Raw genomic sequence first — 13,387 nt, 5'->3', positions numbered from 1 at the left:
AACAATTCCAATTTCCTCCCAGAATGCCAGTTAGGATCATTCATGTTACCACAAAACATAGGCTGATTCAGTTAATAGAATAAATATTAGTATTTTTATTATTATACATAAAATACCAGGAAGTGTTATTTGAACAGCTCAACAAAGGTACTGTTACGAGAACCACAGCCGATGTTTTATCTGTGCAAAATGTTTGTTTAAGCTTCTCACAAGCACTGGTCACAAGCCGATCGAAGGTGAATGCGATGGTGAACTAGGCAGAGCAGTCCGTTACTGCAATCAACAGGCCAGCGTGAATGTTTCAGCCATCTACAGCTCCAGGAATACGAAGTCTCCGAGAAAAGGAACAGATAGTGTTCTCCAAATCAGTTCAAATAAAATCACTAGTAGAGCTGCCTTTGTCATGGCCACGAGGTACCGTGTCGTACAATTGGAAAGTCTTTATTTTCCATGACCCATAATGACAATAGTCACGAAGTTAACTGAGACAAGTAGCATTGTTATCTTACAAGAGGATGCTAGTTGGTGCATCCCAACATTCAGCATTCAATCTCTCAGCAATTGACAGACAGTTGCAAGATTGTGAGCCAACCAGAAGATACGCTGCAGCTGTCTCCTACAGCAACTTTCAAATCCACATCCACCATGATATGCAATGCAGAGGGCAGCAAGTACAAGGAAGTCAAACGACTGCATGTTTACCGCTGAGCCAGACAAAGCCATTTATATTAAAATGGAATTAATCATTGCTTTGTTTCGGTGGATCAAAATCCCCGAAACTCCTTCCAACTAGGATTTCAGCGGCCTCTCAACCAGATGGATTACACCAGTAAATGAAGCATAATGACAGTGGTCGAGGAGAGTGTATGTGTCTGAAACAGCGTGGTCAAGAGAGTGAATGAATGAATATGTATGCCTGATAGATTATGCACAAACGTTGTGGACATGGGTGAATTTGAGCGTGCATTTTCGAGACTGTATGCATGAGTGTTTGCGTGAAGAAATTGTGAAAGTGTGTACGTACTTTCACACAAAGGCGGAGGAGTATGTGCGGATGGTTATCAGTTCATGTACTTGTGTGAGAGAGAATACACATGAGAGAGTGTGCAGCAGTCTCAGATTGCGCTTCTGCAAGCGTGTGTGAGTGAGAGGGGTTGTGGGTATCAGTGAGTTTCTGAGTTGCAAGAGTCGTGAGAGCGGGAGTATGTACGACAAAGCATGTGTGTGAGAGAGATAGTTTTGAGGAAGACAGAGTGTGAGTGTGAAACTGAGTGTTAGCATCGACAAACAAAGAGGGTTTCGGTATGAGATGGAGTACGTGAGACAGTGACTGAGCGTGTTAGAGACATTGTGCAAAGGATAAACTGTGAGAGAATGGAAGTTTGTGTGGGTGTGTGCGTGTATGGAGGGTGTGTGTGTGAGTCTCCGTGTGTTTATGTGTGAGTGTGTATACTTGTCTGACGGAGAATGTGTCATAAATAAATAGCTAGTAAGAATCCCGGCTTCATAGAGTCTTACAGCGATGAGAATGTCCCAACTTGGCTCATTCCAAACAAAATGTCCATCCATGATAACAGCATTTCCTTGCTCTTGATCCAATTACTGGGGGCGATAATACTAGCAAGTACCGGGTAGTATATCATTTCGAAATACTTAAATATGTCCTGTATGCCAAACATTACCTCAAACAATGACATCAGATTACACAGAAACATAGTATCTCTTCCGTCAACTGAAGTTTAATTCTGTGGAATTCAATCTGCACAATTTGTTCTCAGTGAAGGCGAAGTGTTTCATATTGCAGTTTTTTTATTCTTTTCCTGAGCTGACCTCAAGTCATCGAGAACCGCTGAGGTCTGTTAATCGGATTGTTTGCTGTGTTTTCAGTCAATTGGAATATGGCTTCCTTAAGCCCTCGTTTATCCAGTTAATTTTCATTATAACTGAAATCCATGTGATGATAATGCTTTACGAGTCATTATTTTATCAACTAGAAAATTGGAGAGCAGGTCTGTAGATATACCACACAATTGTATAACTGGAAACAAAATCTGTGTTTTTCAATGTGGACTGAAATGGGGAAATGATCATTTTAAACACAAAGTATTGTTGAAAAGGTTCCCACACCATAGAGAGGTCAGCTCAATCATTGCTCATTGCGAGTGCTGCTTCCGCAGCTGTTGGATTCAGCAATGGATGAGGCACATTTACAGATGGCCTGAAGCCAAAGGCTTTGCGAGGGGTAAAAAGTGAACTGTAGCATCTTCCTGCAATATGCTTGGTCATGGAATTAGAGTCGTTGTGATGAACACCATACAAAAAGACTCTGCACACCTAAATTTCCACAATGATCAAAAGCCGTCAATGAAGTATTTGAATCCAATTTCCCTGCACTTGGCCCGTCACCTTGCATGAGTTAGCGTTTTAAGTGCAGTTATAAATACTTTGAAAACGTTTTCAGCGTTTTTGCCTCAAATGCTTTTCCAGACAGTCCATTCCAAATTTCCACCACTCACTTGGTAGAATATTTAGTCACCATATCTCCTCCAAAATTTGTTATTTTACCTTAAATTAATGCCCCATCGTCCCCACTCCCTCCATCACAGGAGTCAATCTACTCTTTCTATACCACAACTATCTTTTTTGAACATGGAAATCATACCCTCTCTCAATCTCCTCTGCTTGAAATTAAACCACATCAGTCAGTCCAAACTGTCTGCAAAATTCAGTCTATCCATCACAGGACATGTCCTGTTAAATTTCTCCGGGTACATCCTGAGAAATTCTCTCTGCACCTTCGCCAGTGTAAACACGTCCTTCCTGTAATGTGGATTTCAGACCAGCACACGGTACTCTGACTGTGGTCTAACCAACATTTAATCCCGTCCCACCTGCACATCCCAGCTCTTATACTCTGCGCATCGACTAATATTTTCATTTCTCACATTTATACCAGAACATATATCTGAAAACTTACTAAGATGACTATCTTATAGCTGGCCAAAGTGTCCTATTTCCAACACTAGTGTGTTTTGGTTGAGGATAGCTACTGAACAGCTAGTAGATGGTGGTGTTGAATCATTGGGGGAAAGTGTGAGATTTCCAGCAGCTCTGAATCACTCTGCAGTTAAATAAGATTTTCGAGCTTCAACGTAGTCAGGTTATTGCCCCTCATCTGTCGGCTGTAGGCCTGTTTTTTAGTTATAAAGAATCCTTTACAGATGTGAACTAGCCACCCTGTGCCTTCTGATAACAAATGAAAGAACCTGAGAAGGAAGGTTAAGAAACAGAATAGTGATCAGCAGAAGATTCACCTGAGTAAATCCTGTGGAGAGCGATGAAAGTATTACTTTGTAATTATTGCGTCCTCTGCGGAAAACACACTGCCATCATCTTTGTGTGAAGGGCTGATGTCATCCCTAGAGTTACATGTCAACGGCTCATGTCTGCTAACCTGTTGTTGAAGCTGATTTGTAAAGTACAGTCATTCTCAGCAAGAACAGAAATCTGCTCCCAGCTTTTTCCAGAATTCGCTCTAACTAATCGGTCAATTGGAAAATACTTTGTTCTTTCTGATCTATTAAGTGGATTGTTCGGGCAGTTATATGAAAACTAACTCCCTTGTGAAGCTTAACACATCAGTACGTTACCAAAGAGTCCCTCCGAGTGCGCCTGAATGAGACGGATGACATGATCGACCAATTTCTGCACTTCTGCCCTCACCAATTACCTTCTGGGCAGGTCTGAATGGGGAGTCTTTGCATATTTGGATATCATTAATTCTTCTTTCTTGACTCTCAAAATGGGGAGGAACAGGTAGAGATGCACTGGAAACAGAAGAGAAGAATGTGGAGTGATCCTCCATGCCACTCGAGACATAACGCTTGGCAAAGGAATGAGGTTGCTACCGAAAACACAGTTACTGATAGGTGAAGCATACAACATTTACGCTCCGCTTTCAAACGATGTTATTCAGGTCTATCACGAATCAAATTAAATAGTGTATGAGTTAATGCATGAGATGTAGATACAAATTGGATAGCCTTGGCAAACCAGCGTTGAACCTGAAGTGGTTTAGCAAAACAATTCTCACAGGTGTGCATTTGAAGCCTGAACGATGCCTGAAGGTCTCAGAGAGATTCGGCACGTCGGTCAGAATCTGTGGAGAGAGAAACAGAGTTAAGATTTTGGATGCATTGGTCTTCCTTCAGAAGTATAATCAGCTTAGAAAAGTGGCATTAACAATGAAAATTTGGGTGTGTTGAATAGGGAGAATGTGTGGAAAGGAGTGACATGACCAGAGAAGCAGGAGACGAGATAATTGGGAGAAAGATAAACAGAGACAGAGAAAGAAAGAATACAGCGAGATAGGCAGACCAAAACGAATGTTGACGATAAACACGGGAGAAGGAAATCTCGACCTGTTCTAATAGGGAGCCCTCAGTTGGGGAAAACCGTTTGTCTTTGCAAAATGCAGCACGTTTCATGACTGGTCAGGAAGGTGGACGCAATAAAGCTCATGAAAGGAATTATATTCATAGATACGTAGAATAATACAATATGAAAATACCCCTTTTGACCCAAACTGATCCATGATGACAATCCTGCCCAACCGGATTATTCCAATTGACCCCAGTTTGTCCACATCCTTTTGAAAGAAAATCATTATACTGTGAAAGGGGGTTTATCATTTCTCCCAGCTCAGCTTGTCCGTAGTTTGATTTAGTTTTGACCGTCTGTCTGTTCACTGAAAGGAGGCAGTCAGTTTGAGGCTGCCAGTTCAAGTAACAGCTGCATGAAAGAAGCAGGTCCATGCTGGTACCCTCTCTCTGACATCTGTGCTGTAAGTCTCTGTGTTTGGTTTTCTTTATTCCTTTTTTGCCAGGAAATATTGACAGGGCTTCCTGCACGTATTGTGAGCATCATCGTCAAGTTGGTGTGATCTGTTGCCTTTTCAGATACGTTAGGTTATTCTGCATTCTGTACTCTTTTGTTTGGCATCATTTTTGTCATCTTTTAATTTATAGGTTTTGCATATAAAACGAAGTGGTTTGACGAGCTGCATTCCGGCTGGAATCTTCGCGTTACACAGACCCAAAATAACAGGAAAAAAACAAGGATCTGAGCTCCGTTTTTCAAATGGATTGAGAGGGTCCGGCCTTCTCCACAAATATTGGGGTCTTTTTGCTAAGTTAGTTCTGTCGTTTCATTTTGGGATTAACGTTGACTGGACTCGAAAGCATCCCGTTGTAATTGTTCATCCTCTTTATTTCTCGGTGTTGAATTCATTTGTTTTCATCAGTGGTTATAAGAGCAATGGCGCTTTCCATAACCATTAGCTTTCCGGAGGTGGATGGAGTGTCCTTGGTTTTTTGCAAAATGTGATTAAAGCCAAGCTGCTGGAATTCGCAGAGAAACTGGGGTTGGAGCTGCCTCCTTCCATTCGGAAAGGAGAAGTACTTATAGCAAAAAAGTTAGCATTTAAATTTGCTGGAAATGCAATCAGACTATTCAGTTATGGCCAGAATTCAATTGAAAATGAAACAGCTAAAGGTAGATTCAAAAGACAAGGAAAGGTCATCAGAAATGGAACAGTTTCAATTATGATTAAAGGCAGAGGAAGGAGCAAAAAGAATAAATCGCTCTGCAGAAGAAAGGAAAAGAGAGAGAAAGAGACAGTGAAGAGAGATAGAAAGAGCGAGAGGAGAGAGAAAAGGAGAGAGACGAAATGCAAAATAAAATCAGTTTGAAATTCCGAAATTGCACTGAGACGGGAGTTCAACAATTCACTTTTCGAAGTAAGGGTAACTCATGTGGAAGAGCAGAAGGTTAAACAGCAAGTGTAGCAGCTCAAATGGCTAGCGATTATTAGGTGATCTAAAAATCAAAACTTGTTTTTCAAAATCGTTTCAATCTTCGAAGCATACACATTGGGAAAAGAGAAAGCCTCATGTGGAAAGGAAATGTAAATCTAGGTAAAGATAATAAGTATTAATTATAACAGGGTGAAAAGGAAAGCGTTGAAGATGACAGAGAAGTTAAGAAGCTTGGCGTTTTCACTACAATAATGTCGGCCATATGAAATGGCAATGTTTGTGGTTAGGGAATGCATTGGGAAGCCAGATGCAGGGAAACAGTATAAGCCACGGAATGTTGTTGGAGTGGTAATGCAAAACACAGTGGAGGCGGGAAAGCTGTACTGGAATATTCAAAATGGTCCGAGGGTTGTTAAGGAGGAAGTATCAGATTAGCTTAAACTATGTATCTGCCAAGGTACAGATTACTCACATAGACCAGGAACTTCAGCTAAAGAGGTTAAAAAATGACGATACACAAGACCTTTGACGTTTCAATCTGTGACAGTGAAAAATAAGGAGATATGTACTTCTAAGTTGTGAATTCCAAAATAGATACTAGTAACTGAAATTCACGGTGAGACAAGAAGCACCCAGTTACGAAAGGTGAGCTTCCAGTGTTCAGCGAAGAGCGGGGATAGATGTGGTAGGATTACTGGAAAAACTTTCCGCTCCAGAAATACAATATATTTTACGAAATATACAGCTGATTTGTAGGACGGAGTGCTGCATATTGTCCTTGAAAAGCTAGTAGAATGTCAGGCAACCGAAAGAGTGCAACGACCATGTTCTGTGATTTGTTTTGACTGTGTGGTAACGAGGTAACAAAGTCACCAATTAAAACAGGGCAGATCAAGGAGAACAGATCAAGTTGAAGTCGAATAAACAGAAACCGTTTTGATCAGATAGTTGAGACAAGCCAGGAGTATATAGCTGTCACAAAAGACATCTTCAGAGCAAATAAATTAACGGAGTTAAAGCAGAAACATTGAGATTTAAAGCAATTGTATCAAGAGCATCCGAATATATCCCTGAATGTTAACATTGAACAACGATGTCTTAATGAGGAAATGGAGACCACCACATATTAAAGCAGATGGGACATAAGTAGAAGTCCATCAAGTCTAATTGCCAGTGAATTTCAGAAAGGATGTGTTGCAGGCAGCGCATGAGCTACCACGATGGATTCACTGAGAAGAACCAACTGCAAAATCACTTTCACTGTCCTGGACTGCTGTTCATTTTTGCCACACATTACATAAATGTCAGATAGTAGCAAAGCAAAATATGCTGCCAGAAAAATAGAGCAGGTCAGACAGCATCTGAGGAGAATGAGAATTGACATTTTATGAAGAAGCCCTTCGTCAGGAATCAGGCTTGTGTGGGGCTGTAGGAAAGGTGCAGAGAATGCAATCGGTAGATGAAGGATGGGAGAATTCGATAAGTCAGAGAGGAAGGTGAAGCTGATAGTTAGGACAAACGATAGACAAGTCAAAAGCGCGATGTCCAGTTGGAGCCCTAGGTCGGCTGGACTGGAATCTAAGAAACTGTTGAAATACACTTTCACCCCATGTGGTTGTAGGGTTCCAAGGCTGAAGATGAGGCGTTCGACCTCCAAACGTCAGATATTCAGGGTTTGGCAATGGAGGAGGTCCAGGACCTGCATGTCATTTATGGTGTGGGACAGGAAATTGAAGTATTCAGCCACGGGGTGGTGGGATTAGTTGGTGCGGTTGTCCCAGAAATATTCTCTGAAATGATCTGCAAGTTGGCGTCCTATCTTCCCGATGTGGAGGAGACCACATCGAAGTCAATGAATACAGTAAATAATATTTAGGAAAGTACACGTGAATTTCTGTCGGATGAAGGAAGATGTAAGTGAGAAGGTGTGCAGGTACATTTTCCATTTTTTGCGGTGGGAGGTAAAGATGCTGGGAGGGGGGTGTTGGCTGGTGGATGGCACGGATCTAACAAGGGAATTGCAGAAGGAATGGTTTGTGCGAAACCCTGAGAGGAACGGAAATGTATCCGTCGTGATGGGGTCTGTTTGCAGGTATTGGAAGTTGCGGAGGATTATGCGATGTATGCAGAGGATTTTGGGGTAGGAAGTGGGGATGGGATGTACTGTCCTTGTTGCGTTGGGCGAGGTGGGGTTCAAGGGCATAGGTGCGGGAAATGCACCATTCGTGGAGATGGCAGAGCACATTGTCAAACACGCGGGATAGAAAATTGAGGTATTTGAAGAAGGAGCGCAACTGGAATTTTCTATGGTTAAATTGGCCATCCTGGGAACAGCTGTGGTGGAGAAGGAGGAATTGGGAACAAGGGATGTTTATTTTCTGGTCGGCAGTTTGGGAGGATGTGGCATCCAGGTAGCTGTGGGATTCGGTGTGTTTGCAGATGTCCCTAGTTACTCGGTGTCCGAAGATGGAAGTGGAGGAATTCAGGAAGGGAAGAGAGTATTCTGAGATGGTCAAGGTGAAGTTGAGGTCGGCAAGAAAGGGTTTTGTCAAAGTTAATAAACTGTCTACCCACCTCGTGGGAGAGCGAGATAGCGTCAATGCAGTCATCGACATCGTGGACGAAATGGTGGGCATGATGCCGTTATATTTGCGGAAGCTGGTCTGTTCTACGCACCCTACAAAGAGGCAGACATAGCAGGGACACATGTGGGAGACCAGGTTTACCCCTTTGGACTGGAGGAAGTGGAAACATTAGGAGGGTATTATTTAAGCGTGGGGACCAATTTGGCCATGCAAATGAAGGTGTCAGTGGAAGGGTACTGGTTAGCAAGGGATGAGAGGAAGAAACAGAAGGTTTGGAGCCCTTCGTCGTGGTGGACACATGTGTATACGAACTGGATGTCAATGTTGAAGGTGATGCATAGGCTTTCGGGTAAACGAAGGTCTTACAGGAGGAAGCGGAGGACTTGGGTAGTGTCCTGAATGTAGGTGGTGTGTTCTGGGGGAACCGAGTGGTGTCAAGGTTTGCAGAGATGCGTTTAGTGGAACAGAAGGAGGCTGATACAATGGTTCGATTGGGGAGGTCAGGCTTGTGAATCTTAAGTAGGAGGTAAAATCGGGAGGTGTGGCGTTCCTGGATTGTGAAGTTGGAGGCGATGGATGGAACATCCCCAGAGGTGGTCCTGGTCATCTCATTCAATCCCACCAAAATCAGTATACATCGAATCATCCTCCGCCAATTCCACCGCCTCCACCACTTTGAATATAGCACCCCCTCCACCACAAGCAGCATTTCTGATAGACAAATCCCTCCGCGAATCTGTTGTCAGATCCAAGCTGCCCCTTGATCAGCCCACCCCACAGGGATCTTCTCCTGCCATCACAAGAAGTGTAAAACGTGTGCCCACAACTCCTCCCTCACATATATACAAGGCGCCAAAGAATCCATCAAAGTCCAACAGAAATTTACCTATACTTTCTTAAATGTCATCTGCAGTATCCATTGTGAACGATGTAATCTCCTCGGCATCAGGGAAACGGCACACCAAATTTCAGATCATTTCAGAAAACATCTCTAGGACAAAAGATCCAACCAAACCCCACCGCCTTGTGACTGAACACTTCAACTCCCCCACCCCCCACCCCCAGTCCATGAAGAACATGCATGTCCTGAGCATTCTTCATCGTTAAACCTCAACCACGGACGCCTGGAGGAAGAACGCCTCGTCTTCTGCCTTTGGACCCTGCAACCACACAGGATGAAAGTGAATTGCACCAATTTCCTCATTTACCCTCCTCCAACCTACCCCAGTCCCAAGCCTCTAAATCGGCAGGGACGTATTGACCTAACCATAATCTTTCTCATTGATCAGCTCCAACTGCCTCTCCGGCCTATCATCTTCTCCCCCACCTCAACTACATATTGCATTCTCAGTTAACTTCCCCACAGCTTCACCGCTTCCCATTAATCTCTCTTTCTTTCGGCCCAGAAACGTCTTTCCTGATGAAGTATGTATGCCTGAAAAGTCGATTCTCCTGTTCCTCAGATGCAGCCTGACTTGCTTTGGTTTTTCAGCGCAGCACTCTCGACTCTGATCTCCAGCACCTGCAGTCCTCAAGTTCTCCTCGATAATCATAAAACCACAGGGAGTAATAAAACCCACACTTCTACTGCCTATTCCTGTATGTGAGAACGTTTTAGAAAATGCTTAAATGATTGTGTTGGATCCGTTCCAGTAAAAAAAAGGTGAATCAATATTCTTGAACGATAATGGATGTGCCAGTACATTTCCGCAGTCCGCTCTATTACACTAAATGAAGTGGAGAAGTGTCACTCTTTTTTTTCACGAATCATGAACAATCAAATCAAGTTTCAAGCTTTACATCAAAATTATTCAAATTAATTAAGAACAGTTTAGGAATAAAATAATTCAATTCTACTCTGCATCATCCAAAGTCGCAGGAAACACCAGAAGGGAGGCATGAGAAAGTAAAGAAAATATTGTGGATTATCGTCAAGACTATCCAATTGAGTGGGCAAGCAGACTTCTGATTGTACTTTATGCGATCGGAGATGCACCAAGTGAATCAACCAAATTTAGTCGATTAAATTGGATTATTAGCATGAGGAGAGAAAATCAGCAAAACGTATTCACGGAAGGTGGTGGGATCTTCATGGATACGAATCGTTACCTGTCTTCCTGTTTGTCTATGTAATGTTTTGTGCAGTCCTTTCTTGGGACTTTTTACACTACGTTGGATTTGCTCATGCTGGGTATCGGTTCCTTTGTCCTGGTGAGTTGTTGTCTGAGCCTGGATGTTGGTTTGTGTGCTGTTATGAGTCCTAGTGGTCGTAGTAGTCTGGCTGTCAGTTCAGAAATGTTATTGATGTATGGTAACGTATGGCAACGATCCACATCCATGAACACCAACTAGCCACGAAATGACACAACATGCTATCCTTCGTAGCCACACACGCAGATGACAAGCAACATGAGTTCGACTGGGACAACACTACTATTATAGGACAAGCCAAACAGAGAACAGCCAGGGAATTCCTAGAGGCATGGCACTCATCCACAGATTCTATCAACAAACATCTCGACCTGGGCCCAATATACTGGCCACTGCAGCAGACAGCTGGAACTGACAGCCGGAAGCGGCAGAGACAAAGCACTATAAATGCCGGAGGAAACAACATAGAAGCGCTTCACAGGAGGCTCCCAAGCACTGAGGATGTCACCTAGACAGAGGACGAAACGTCTGCAACACAAATTCCCAGCTCGGCGAACAGAACCACAACAACGAGCAGCCGAGCTACAAATCTTCTCACAAACACTGAACTTTGAACTCACTGCCAGCAAATATACTTGTATTAGAAACATGCATTGTACGCAAAGTGAACCTTGTGACGCCAAACTGGACAAGGCAATGTGCCAAGAACTGTAAAAAATGGGATTAGAATCGTTGGTGCCTGTTTATAAATGATGCTACCAGTGTGACCAAAAGACGTATTTTAGCTGTGCTGTACTATTCAATGAATCAATCACAACATGAAATATGGAAATAAAACTGATTAAACATTCGCAAGAAAACCGATAGCTGAATGCTACTTACTGTTCGAATTGCACTGAAATCCGTTCACATCTCTCCAGTAAGATTATTAGCGTCAAGCTTTTCCTATGTAATTCGAGAACCTCCATTTAAAACTAGAATTCGAGGAAGAACTGAGGCATAGCATACACGATGGATCAAGAATGTCAATACCCAGCACTCATTGAGGGTGTTCAGCAACACCAAACCCAAAAAAACTGAACAGTTATAAAACGACTATATGATATTCTGGATTAGTGGTGCTGGGAGAGCACAGCAGTTCAGGCAGTATCCAAGGAGCTTCGAAATCGACGTTTCGGGCAAATGCCCTTCATCAGGTCTGTTTTTTTACCTATATGATATTGTGTTTTATTCAAAGAAAATAAACTATGTTCTTAAAATAACAAAATGTATCTAAACATGATATAAGATGTGCTTGGAAAAGAAGAAAATACATTGAAGTGTGGATAAGGTATAATCCAGGACTATTTGAATTTTACACTTTGCAGCCAAGTCCCGGTGGTGAAATTGTGGTCTGGAACATGGTGCGGGAGACAGTCGGAGTCTGTGCAGTTAATTCATGGAGCCGGGCCCCGGGGTAGAGTCCAGGGCAAGGAAGCAGCTAGGCCTACAGTTCTGGTGCACGGATTTCATGGAGTAAGTGAAACCGACTGTAATTTGGTACATTTTAAAGACACTTTTATTTATATGCTCACTTTTATTCTGTATTCTGGGTAAAACTTTGTATTCTTAATCTAAACGTAATGTTTACTCTGTAATTTCTGTAACAAGAGCTTCAGAATCTATCCCTAACTTGGCGCCAAATTGGTGACACATGGCACATGGCAGTGCATGTGACAATGAAGGTCATTCCCCTCTATTCTGACTTTATATGCAGAAATAACAACTCGAACAGAAATAAGATCCAATCCTGCTGCACTGAAATGCATCTTGAACTAACAACTTGTGCAGTTTTCCTCCAGATCATGTCTTTTCGAAAAGTAGGAAATATTTTCCTGTTCTTTCACCGACTGTTCACAAGATGTTACATCGTTCCAATGAACAGAACAACTGCATCTAACTGACATCGGGTTCAGATGTTCACGAAGATTGCTCACCACATCCAAGTGTATAATCGTTGGTCAAATAGTTACACTCATATTTACTTAATAATTACGGAAAGATGTCTGACTCATCAAATTAAATTAACAGCATTACACAGGGAACATAAGTCTGACCTTGTAAACGTAACCTGTTTCTCCGATTGGACGATTATCGGGAACTTGAGCTGCTGAAGCTGACTCAACTTTTGAACATGCCGTTAGCCGAGGTAAATGAAACGTCTGAGGGATCTCGTCTTGCCTGCACCATGTGAAATTCAAGGAGAACATGTTCCTTATTGGTATATAGACAATTCACGAGGGAGCAACGAAATATCTGTTAGATTATTCTCGCCCCGACCTCCACTTTCAAAATCAGAGCTTAGTGCAAAATGTAATGATCTCATGTTCTTTGCCTTTCTTTATCTGAGCATCGTCATCCATGTCTCATCATCCCAAATATTAAGTAAATCTCGCTGTGGTTTCACGTTCGTGCAGAAACAGGATTGCAGTTTGCTTTGCCCTCTCGTTTGCATTCATTAATTTTCTTAACTGCTTACTCCAATGTCCAACTCAGTCAAAATACTGTCATGCACATCAAATGCAGCAAATCAGTAAACCGGTCTTCAATTTCTCCAGTGATTCGTGCTGTCTGATATGCATCACAATAAAACGTTAAAATGTTTCAACTAAATTGGTCGTAATGGGGATCAAATATCTCACCGCGGCCTAAGGTGTTCAGGCACAGTTCTAACAGTAGCATATACCCAACAATGCAGAAAATTTCCAATGTCTAAGTTTTGTACAAAAATAGAACAAATCCATGATAACCAATCACTACAAATCAGCCTACTCTTGATCATCAGTGAAATGATAG

At 42.4% G+C, this 13,387-nt stretch overlaps 1 long non-coding RNA gene across 3 annotated transcripts in view; it reads left to right on the top strand.

Annotated features, from left to right (window-relative positions):
• The window catches only part of LOC148148199 (uncharacterized), a 26,879-nt gene extending 14,760 nt beyond the window's left edge, over positions 1–12,119 (top strand). For 2 of the 3 annotated variants that reach the window (XR_015759336.1, XR_015759338.1), the window contains exon 3: positions 5,028–5,216. This is a non-coding gene — a long non-coding RNA (uncharacterized LOC148148199). Of the gene's footprint in view, positions 1–5,027; positions 5,217–11,919 lie in introns of those variants that run through there. The other variant, XR_015759337.1, reaches the window with a different exon arrangement.
• The last annotated feature ends 1,268 nt before the right edge of the window (positions 12,120–13,387 follow it).

This window comes from Chiloscyllium plagiosum, unplaced genomic scaffold, assembly GCF_037043375.1.
Source record: "Chiloscyllium plagiosum isolate Xiang-an unplaced genomic scaffold, Cpla_swu_hap1 HiC_scaffold_14, whole genome shotgun sequence".
Taxonomy (NCBI): domain Eukaryota; kingdom Metazoa; phylum Chordata; class Chondrichthyes; order Orectolobiformes; family Hemiscylliidae; genus Chiloscyllium; species Chiloscyllium plagiosum.
Note: the sequence above shows the minus strand (reverse complement) of the source record. Positions and strands in the feature narration are given on the sequence as shown.